Raw genomic sequence first — 10,241 nt, 5'->3', positions numbered from 1 at the left:
CATTCACATTGCTTGCGTTGCAGTGTAGACATAACCTTAGGTGGAGCAGGGTGTAGTTCCCAGCTGGAGGAGACCTCCCTGCACTAGGCCGGATCCAACTAGAGGGTGGAAGTGGGAGGGGCGAGCCCCCCGGCAGGATCCCCTCCCAGACATTAGGTGCCTATAGGTTCGACCACGGCTCAGACTGCCACCCTACGTCCCGTCGCTCGCCTGCTAGCTCCGGCAGAGTGGCGCAGGTCTGTGTGTCCTGGAGCTGGGGATCCTGCTCCAAGCGTAGCTGGGCCCTTTGTTACCAGATTTGCCCGTTACTTGGGGGTACGCTCATTATTGGGGTACGCTTTGGGGTGGTATGTTTCTGTAATTCTATCAATGTACTTCTTGTGTCACGTGTGTTTTCATATGGAGCTCCACTTCTCCCTTCTGCAAGTTCCCTCCCAATGGAGCTATCCTGCAGGACCTAGCTTCCCCAGGGCCGGGTTCCTCCAGCCCCTGAATCAGAGGAACACACACACACATTAACAGAGCGAGTCTGAGCAGACCGGGACAATCAGCACTTCCAAGCTGTCACCCTCATATGCCCCAGGTTCAGCATGTCCCGATCCCCAATTTCACGTTACAATTGTTCTGGTCATAACCCACTTGATGAGCAAACCCCACAGGATTTTTGGGCGCTACAGGGATCTTTAGCTTAGGTAAGAGGAGCGTTGCGGCAGAGCGAATGAGGAAACCAAAATCACAAGAGAGAGTGAGAGAGGGAGGGAAGGAAGCAATCAGCTTAAGCATTCAAGTTATTTATTGCCAGGTAATAACCATTGGGAAACCAACCGGCACTGGGCCCGGCACTAGGTAGTAGGGCCTGATCCAAACCCACTGACTTAAATTTGATTACCAAAGTATAACTGATCGCACAAGTCAGGGTTAGAAAGTGATACCTAGAGTAGGAAAAAAAACAGAGAGAGAGAGAGAGAGAGACAGTTGGGTTCTCACCGCTCCGTGAAGCTTGAACCGGGTGGGGTCCCTGGTGGTGGGGGTAGCTGAGGGTCTGGAGTGCTGGAGACAGGCAGAGCCCCCAGCATGGTCAGTCAGGAGAAGATGAAGTCCCAATGGAGCTGATGCAGATTTTGGATCCAGGCATCAGAACACTTACTGGAGCGTGGGTAGGGGTTTTTGTAGGGAAACAACAATGGTTCAAGGGAGACATTAGATTTGTTTATGGATAAGCTGATGGCTCAAGGGAGGAAAGCAACATTGTTTTGTTCAGGCTAGACAATAGGAGCTGATCATTCCTGGCTATGGGCGGTGTTCCTTGGAGGGAGCTCACAATGCAATTAGGCAGCTTCAGTCTTTTGGATACCAATTTCTTTATTACTAGAACTGGTCTGGTAAGGACTGAGCTGGGTGTGTGCAGGTGTGGGGTCATTAACATCTGGAGCAGAGATCCCCCATCACGCAGGGCTTCCCGGCTTTTCTGGTGCCAGAGTTCAGTGCGGTTCTTGCCTTGGAATCTCTGTTCTCCATTCTGTATGCTTTTTGTAAGTCTTTCTTCTGATCGGTTTTGGTTCAAGAAGAGGCTGGGGGAGGAGGGGGTGCCCTTCCTGAGTCAGACAGGATGGATACTGCAGCTTGGTTCCCCAAGAACACAGAGCTGACAGGTGACACCTTAGAAACCTACTTTGCAGAGCAGGGTCCCCAACAGCTGGTGTTTCTAAGTGTTCCTGCAGATCACGCCCCCTTTCCCCCTTACGATATCTTCTGAACACCCTGCTGAGTGCTGCTCACCATCAATATACTCCGGAGGGGACCCAGGAGCCATGCCCACAGCCAGCCCAGCGAGGTTTCGGATTCGCTTTTAATGGATAAACAAATAAGAGGGGTGTGTGCAGGCGAGAGGGAGAGACGTGCTCTCTCCCCTGGGCATACAGGGTTTCACAAACACTGGCTTTGCCCTCCGCTGCCCAGCATGTAGGATGAGTTTCAGGGCCCGCAGATGAAGAACCACCTGATAAGCCCTCAGAGGGCAGGGTGCATGGCTCCCTGCACTTTTGGTTTCTCTGCTGCTGATCACTGAGGGGATAATCGGTTTGGCCTCGCACCTGGGGCTCTCACAGGCCTTTCCAACCCTACTGAATTAAACCAGCCAGCCCCTGGAGGCAGGATCTTCCAGGGAACACAGGGGGGTGAAAGGACTGGGTCAGAGTATCTGTGTTTCTCTTTGAGCATGACCAGACAGCAAGTGTGAAAAATTGGGACGGGGGGGGGCGGGTAATAAGAGCCTATATAAGAAAAAAACCACAAAATCAGGATTGTCCCTATAAAATCCTGGTACATCTGGTCACCCTATTCCCTCTCCTGTGTCAGCCCTGTGCTGGACACACCACTTCAGGGGCACTGGCTTCTGCAAAAAGAGCGGATTGACAATTTTTCACTGGAATATTTGTTTGACAAACGGCTTTCTTTGACTAAATGGAATTTTTTGCGGGGGGGGAAATCAATTTTGGTCTAAAACATTTGGGGCTCGCCCCCACATCCCGGGCACCCGGGAGAGCCCCTCTGGCTGCTCACACTACCCCTGCTCCGGTCCATCTGTGCAGGGCTGTGTGTCCTGGAGCTGGGGATCCTGCTCCCAGCCTAGCTGGACCCTGACAGACACCTACACTGCAGAGAGCAGCGTCTCCACAGACAAGCAAGCCTACGCCGCAAACCAAAACCCAACCGCAGCCCCACGATTTCCAGCCTCTGACACCTGCAAAACGCCCGTTCCGGCAGCTTTTGGACAACTGGCCGGGGGGGGGGGGGGTTTGCTTTCCAGGGGTCCCAGACCAAATGCCTCTCGTAGCTGGGCACCTTAAGAGTTTGGCCCAGGTCTCCGCCGGGTTGCCTGGGAGGCTGCATGCAGGGTTTCCAACCCCTTTGAGCGCTTGGCATTTACACCTGCGGAGGGAGTATCAGAATTCGGATTAAGCGAGGGTCCCGGGCGGGCCGGAGCCCGGGCCCCGCGCAGCCCTGTCTTTAGCCGCCCTGGCTCGTCCCCTCGACGGGGCGGAGCGCGGCCGCGGGGAGCCCCCGGTTCTCCCCCGGGCTCGCCTGCCCGGGCTGCGGCCCGCGGGCAGAGGGGGATGCCCGGCGTCCCTGGGCAGCGGGCGGCGGCCGGATCACATGGTTTCTCGGAAGCGGCTCCCGCTACAGCACCCGGGCAGTTGTTTTCACTTTCGAAGGGGGCGGCGGCTCCAGGGTGGGGTGGCGGGGCGGCGGCGCCATGAGCACGGAGCGGGGAGCCCGGCGGAAGGGGCGCCCCACGGAGCGGGGTGAGTGTCTCCCCCGAGCCGGTGCCGAGTCTGGTGCAGGTCTGGGCACGAGCGGGCCCGGGGCCGCCTTTGCTGCCACCCGTCCCACCCTGCTCCGGGCTGGGACCCCTTCCCCGCCGCCCTGCAACCCAAGGGGGCCCCTGCCCCGGGGGATGGAGCTGAGGCTAGCCAGTGGGTGCAATACACCCCATCGGGGACTTTCTCCGCCCCCGCTCCGTCTCTGGGGGGCCGCCGGAGCCCCCTGGCACAGAGGGTGCCTTCGAGGCGCCCTTCTCCGCATCAGCACACGGAGCTGGGCCGGCTCCTCGCGGGTGGGGCATGAAATCTGCCCGCAGACGGATGCTGAAGAGCGATTCCTTGCAGGGAGGGGCTCCCCTCTCCAGAATACAGCCTTTAGTTCAGAGCCTGGTTTATGGGATTTCTGAGGTTGGATGGTCCTAGGGTAGGACAGTGGGCGAGGGCTACTGTCACAGGGTGCTTAGCCCATACAGAGCCTTTCCTTGAAACAGCTGGGTGAAAATCGTGCCAGGCTAATTTTCTGTTCTCTGAAGCTTTCAGTGGCTAAATCGGTCAGTGTTGCAGCCAGCAAAATACTCCTCCTGTTGTCCCTGTTATTTTTTCCAGCCGCTCTTTCAAGCTCTCTTCCCCTAGATCTTACTGTATTTTAAATTTAAACATTTACCCTGACTGGATAAAAGTGAATGGTTGAAATAGTCGAGGACCGTTGATTTGAAATGCCTGTCGCTTATCAACCTGGAGAAGTTTTTACATCGAGCCCGGATGTCTTTCTAAAAGATTCAGCCACAAGTTACTGGGCTGAGTATTGTTCATTTGCATAGTAGAAAAGAATAAGTCCTTCCACCGAATAACTTGAAATTCTGTGTTCTGCAGGAGACCACACTAAATGATCAAAATAGCCCTCTCTGGCCTTAACGTCTGTGAATGTACTTAATAAACTGGAACCTGATTAGCTTTCAGATCTGACTTTTTTCTCTCTCTTATGGCTCCATTTGTTTGATAAAAGGAGCATTTGCAAATTTATCAGACCACCCAAATATAATTCAGAGAGATTGGGGGTTTAGTGTTCCTGTCCCATGATTATAGAACCGGCTCCCTCTAGATAGTCAGAAAGGTAGACTTTTTCCCCTTTAGATTTGTATTTATTTATTTTATTGTCAGTATAGAAGCATAAAGACAACTGCCCCAGACTCTGTGCGGCCAACGGAGGTAACACCAGGAGCAAAGCCGTGGCCTTTTTTCTGCGCAGAATCAGCCAGTCAACAAAAGACCCCAAAACTCAGCTACCACCCACATTCAAACCCTGTATCTGTCAGGTCTGCCCAGATAGGTGGGGTGTGCTTGAAAGGTCAGAAAACAAGGGCGATTTCTGGTGGGGTGAGGGCAGAGGTGAGGGAGGGGGGAGAATTTATTTTGAAGTATAGGGGGCTCTCACAGGGACTGCGGCTATGAACAAGTGAGCTCCAGCTCACTACCAGTTCACACTACCCTGGGGGCAGAGTCTGCATTGACCATATTAGAGAATTCTCTCACTGGTTTCCCCACCATGCCCTCTAATCCTGCTCTGAGAGGGTCTGGACAACTCTGGGGTAAAAACACGAGCACCGTGTCTACACCAGTGCTCCCAGTTTTTGCTAACCCCAGAGAAGCTGCTAGCACAATGGTGAGAGATTTGCTCCCCAGATTCCCGCAGACAAGACACAGGCATAAGTATTTCTTCCTGAAACACGAGGATCAGCAGCTCTTGTCCTTTTATCCCAGCTTGGAGTTGTAGCTGCTGAACCTAATTATTATCTGATTATGTTATGTGGTTTCCACCATGTGTGAGTGTGGCCAAGTCGATAAAGCACCAGTGTGGGAACCAGGAGACCTGGTTCTATTCTCAGCAGGGCCACTGGCCTGCTGGGTGACCTTAGGCAAGTCACTGCCCTGCTCCATGTCTCAGTTTCCCCATCTGTAAAATACAGATAATGATACTGGCCTTTGAGATCTACTGGGGAAAATCCTAGGTATTATTAATACATATTGGGCTGGATCTTCGTTCGGTATCAGTCAGCATAGCTTCATTGGATTCAATCAGCACCAGAGGATCTGGCCTGCCATATCTGTGTGTTGGTGAAAGAATAGTAATATCTGATATCCTTTTGGACCTTTACCAAGCTGTTTGTCTGCAGTCATTCTGTGGCTAACTGTTACAGAATAACCTCAGGACCCTCCTATCGACGCATGCAAGCTTCTTTGCATTCCTAGAACATTTCACAAATCGCCCGAGTCTCCAAGGCGCTCGCCTAATCTCATGCCGTATCCAAAGCGAGAACCCTGAGCTCTTAGAACCTTCCCTTTCAATTCCTTCAGGCTGTGTCCATGCTGGGGAATTTTAGGGGGAGATTCCCATCAATGCTTTTAGAGCCACGTGTACATTGAGACTTCCACCAGCATAACCTTCAATTATGGCTGAGCTGGGGTTAGCACCAGTGGAGACTGGCTGGCTGGCTGATTTCCTTGGGGTGAATTCTTTAGGGAGGGATGCCTTTTTTACCTAGTCTCCCATCTGTATGTTTGGAAGGAATTCCTAATGTTTTTAACACAGGAAAGGGCCGTTGCAAAGGGGAATTTCTTATCGTTTTTACTTTCAGTTTTACTTAGGCTTTGTGCCTTACCAGAGCCGGTAAGGGAGGTGTGGGGGTGTAAGTGTGTAGTAGTTTGCAAGTAGTTACCAGGACGTGCAGAGGTCAGAGCTAAAGAGGACACAATTTTGGGACTCGCTTACTTCGGAGTCCTCTGTCCATTTCTGTGGTGGTTTGTGTCTCTTTCTCTCCCTCGGTAAGTATACGTTCTCCGGTGTCTGTGCAGCGTTTAGGCTCATGGTGGCCAGCTTCACGTTTTGGTTTTATGTTTCATGCTGGGGGTGGCAAGCAGCATGAATGCTGGCTTTTTCAACTGATGTTTTGATCGGTTTGCTGCTCAAGCGTTACAAAGGCTGTGATAGAAATCAAAATGTTTCCATTTGGCTGAAAAGGTCCCTCTGCCTAGTTTGGAGCCAGGACGTAGATCTTTGGCCCTCACTACCCGTTGGGTTGCGTTGGGCATTTATTTTGCAGTGGTGTATATGGAGAAGAGGATTAAAATATCTTGTGTACTTTAAGCTGTAGTCACACATTGTTCCCTTCTTCGTGTACAATTTTCCTCCTATTTACAAGAGTTGACATTCTGGACTAATGACCTTCCATTAGTACCCGCACCATGTTCTGTGGTATTATGGTCCAATCCTGCAAGCTCTTATCTGCATGAATAGTCCTTGCTTATGTAAGTAGTCCCTGTATATCAAAGGTGAGGAAAGGTCACTCACTTATATTGTAAAATTAATTTAATTGCTCAGCAGTAGAAAACTTAAATAATTGTGTCCCAAAGATTGATAAGGAGAGCCGGCCAAAACTTAAAATTTCCGTTCCATGGGAATTCATTCCAAATCGGAACTTAAATAAAAATATCAAAGTTTCCTCAAAAATGAAATTTAAAAAAATCATTTGGGTCAATCAAAACATTTTCCTTGTTGATAGCATTAAAATAGTTTGGTCTGATATTTTGTTCCGATGTCTTTTAAAATTGTATGTTACCTCATGATTTATAACATAAAATAAATTCCATAATGAAAAGTAATCTTGAAATGAAACATCAAAGCGTTCCATTCTGATAAGGTCAAAACGTTTTTGATGCTTAGTTTCAAAGTGTTGTTGTTGAAATTGACACATTCCCATGGAAAGGTTCAATTTAGACAAAAAGACATTGGCTGATGGGAAACAATTCCATCGGAAAATTTTTGAGACGCTCTATTGCTAAGGACTATTGGAGAGGCATTGGTGGGTTTATATTTATTTACTCTTTGGCCAGCATGTTTTCATGACACATTTGATGATTCCCTGTTCTGTTCATTCCCTCTGGGGCACTTGGTATTGTTCCACTGTTGGAAGACAGGATACTGGGCTAGATGGACCTTTGGTCTGACCCACTGTGGTCGTTCCTATGTTCTTATTTCAACACAGAACAAAGGTTCATTTCCAAGTTATACACCCTAAAAACTGGATTTAGAATGGGAATGCTGATAGACTCTTAACTACAGCAGCCCTGTGAATGCTGGCATAATGAGTGTGCATAGAAGGTAAGGACTGTTATTAAGAGTTTGCCTACTAAAGTATCCAAAGCAGTTAAGAAAGTTGCGAGAGTTTGGGAGGAATGAAAAAGTTCGGTACAGTTGGGAGGACAAATTAACCAATTAAGCTGTTGCATCAAGATGAATTGTGATGGCGAACCCCACTTGGCCTGGTAACAAGACCTTCAGAGATCAGTCAATTTATCTTGAGATTCAAAGTCTTTACAAATAAATGAATGTTACCGATCAATCCTGTTCCCATCAGTGTACCGGGAAGGGAGGGGTGGAGATTTTGTTCTAAGAGACATTGTGGAGAGGGTGGCAACAAAGGCGACCCCATGCTTGCCGATGGGGAGGGGGGCCGAGTGAGGGCATCCAGCTTCAGCAGTATTATTGAGCATGCTCAGTCCATGTGAGCATGCTCAGTACCAGCCAAGCAGCAAATCGTGTGTGTGTGTGTGTGTGTGTCCGGATTGACCCTCTCGGGGGCAATCTGCAGTGGGGAAGGTTTGTGCCTCTCTGGCTTTAGCTTGACAACAGATTTCCTCAGCTATTTTTCCTCTGGATTCCTGAGGATGGGGCTGCTTCCTTTCTCCCCATATTTGGTGTTGTGGGGTACGCTTTTAATCATAGAGAGAGGGGAAGGGGGAGTGGTCCTTTCCAAGCCAGAGAATTTGGCCTGCAGTAGTAAGCAATGCTCAGCCACCCAGGTTGCCCTGTAGGGTCAGCAAGGGTCCCTCTCAGCCTGCCCAGCCATCAGCCTTCTTTCACTTTTGAGTTTCTGGTTTGGGTTGTTCCCCCAGATCCATGTCAAACCCCGGCCTTCGTCCGTGGCTCGCATGGGAACTGGAGGGCAGCAAACAGGGGGACAAGTTGCTGGGTCTTAGGCTACTCAGCTGGGGTCTAATGGAAACTCAGGAACGAGGGTATAGCCGGTCAGTAATGGCCGGATTGGAAGGTGGTTTTTGCAGAACAGTACCCCCTCTTGCTCTGTCAGATTATTGTTACTGCAGTTGTTTTTTTGTTATAAAAGCACTTCTGATAGTGGGGACAGAGGCTGGGGGGGGAAAGGCTACAAATGCCTGATACTGGCTAGAAGAAGACGACTATTTGAGATCAAGAAAGCAAAAAACGACTCCGAGAAATGGATCCTGTCACCTGACCGTGTCTCACACTATTGGTAGTTCATGGCAACCTAAAATTGACAGATGCTACTTTGCTGTTTTGGTTCATTTCTACACACAAACACGCACTCACATATGCAGAGTCAAATACATCCGTGCTGGAACTCCCTTGATTTCAGGGTCAGTTTGGCTTGTTTTGTTTTGTGTGCGGGGGAGTTAAGGTCTGTGTATTTTCACTTTCGTTTTACTCCAAACTACATCAACAACTCTCATCTGGAGCTTAACACTCCTGACACTTGTACACCTCTAAACTCTGTATCAGTGAGTTAATAGGTTTCAGAGGAGCAGCCGTGTTAGTCTGTATTCGCAAAAAGAAAAGGAGGACTTGTGGCACCTTAGAGACTAACCAATTTATTTGAGCATGAGCTGTCGTGAGCTACAGCTCACTTCATCGGATGCATGCCGTGGAAACTGCAGCAGACTTTATATATACACAGAGAATATGAAAAAATACCTCCTCCCACCCCACTGTCCTGCTGGTAATAGCTTATCTAAAGTGATCATCAGGTGGGCCATTTCCAGCACAAATCCAGGTTTTCTCACCCTCCACCCCCCCACACAAATTCACTCTCCTGCTGGTGATAGCCCATCCAAAGTGACAACTCTTTACACAATGTGCATGATAATAAAGTTGGGCCATTTCCTGCACAAATCCAGGTTCTCTCACCCCCTCACCCCCCTCCCAAAAACCACACACACAAACTCACTATCCTGCTGGTAATAGCTCATCCAAAGTGACCATTCTCCCTACAATGTGCATAATTAAGGTGGGCCATTTCCAGCACAAATCCAGGTTTTCTCACATCCCCCCCCACCCCCATACACACACAAACTCACTCTCCTGCTGGTAATAGCTCATCCAAACTGACCACTCTCCAAGTTTAAATCCAAGTTAAACCAGAACATCTCGGGGGTGGGGGGTAGGAAAAAACAAGAGGAAATAGGCTACCTTGCATAATGACTTAGCCACTCCCAGTCTCTATTTAAGCCTAAATTAATAGTATCCAATTTGCAAATGAATTCCAATTCAGCAGTTTCTCGCTGGAGTCTGGATTTGAAGTTTTTTTGTTTTAAGATAGCGACCTTCATGTCTGTGATTGCGTGACCAGAGAGATTGAAGTGTTCTCCGACTGGTTTATGAATGTTATGATTCTTGACATCTGATTTGTGTCCATTTATTCTTTTACGTAGAGACTGTCCAGTTTGACCAATGTACATGGCAGAGGGGCATTGCTGGCACATGATGGCATATATCACATTGGTGGATGTGCAGGTATACGAGCCTCTGATAGTGTGGCTGATGTTATTAGGCCCTGTGATGGTGTCCCCTGAATAGATATGTGGGCACAATTGGCAACGGGCTTTGTTGCAAGGATAAGTTCCTGGGTTAGTGGTTCTGTAGTGTGGTATGTGGTTGTTGGTGAGTATTTGCTTCAGGTTGCGGGGCTGTCTGTAGGCAAAGACTGGCCTGTCTCCCAAGATTTGTGAGAGTGTTGGGTCATCCTTTAGGATAGGTTGTAGATCCTTAATAATGCGTTGGAGGGGTTTTAGTTGGGGGCTGAAGGTGACGGCTAGTGGCGTTCT

The 10,241-nt window shown here is 49.3% G+C and overlaps 1 protein-coding gene across 3 annotated transcripts in view; it reads left to right on the top strand.

The window, feature by feature from the left end:
• Nucleotides 1-3,217: 3,217 nt before the first annotated feature.
• Nucleotides 3,218-10,241, top strand: part of NLRC5 (NLR family CARD domain containing 5) — a 92,255-nt gene continuing 85,231 nt past the window's right edge. For 2 of the 3 annotated variants that reach the window (XM_073307452.1, XM_073307451.1), the window contains exon 1: nt 3,218-3,305. The gene's annotated coding sequence lies outside the window, so the exon portion shown is untranslated. Of the gene's footprint in view, nt 3,306-3,342; nt 6,147-10,241 lie in introns of those variants that run through there. The other variant, XM_073307453.1, reaches the window with a different exon arrangement.

Source organism: Lepidochelys kempii, chromosome 12 (genome assembly GCF_965140265.1).
Source record: "Lepidochelys kempii isolate rLepKem1 chromosome 12, rLepKem1.hap2, whole genome shotgun sequence".
Taxonomy (NCBI): Eukaryota; Metazoa; Chordata; order Testudines; family Cheloniidae; genus Lepidochelys; species Lepidochelys kempii.
This window is presented reverse-complemented; position numbering and strand designations above follow the sequence as displayed.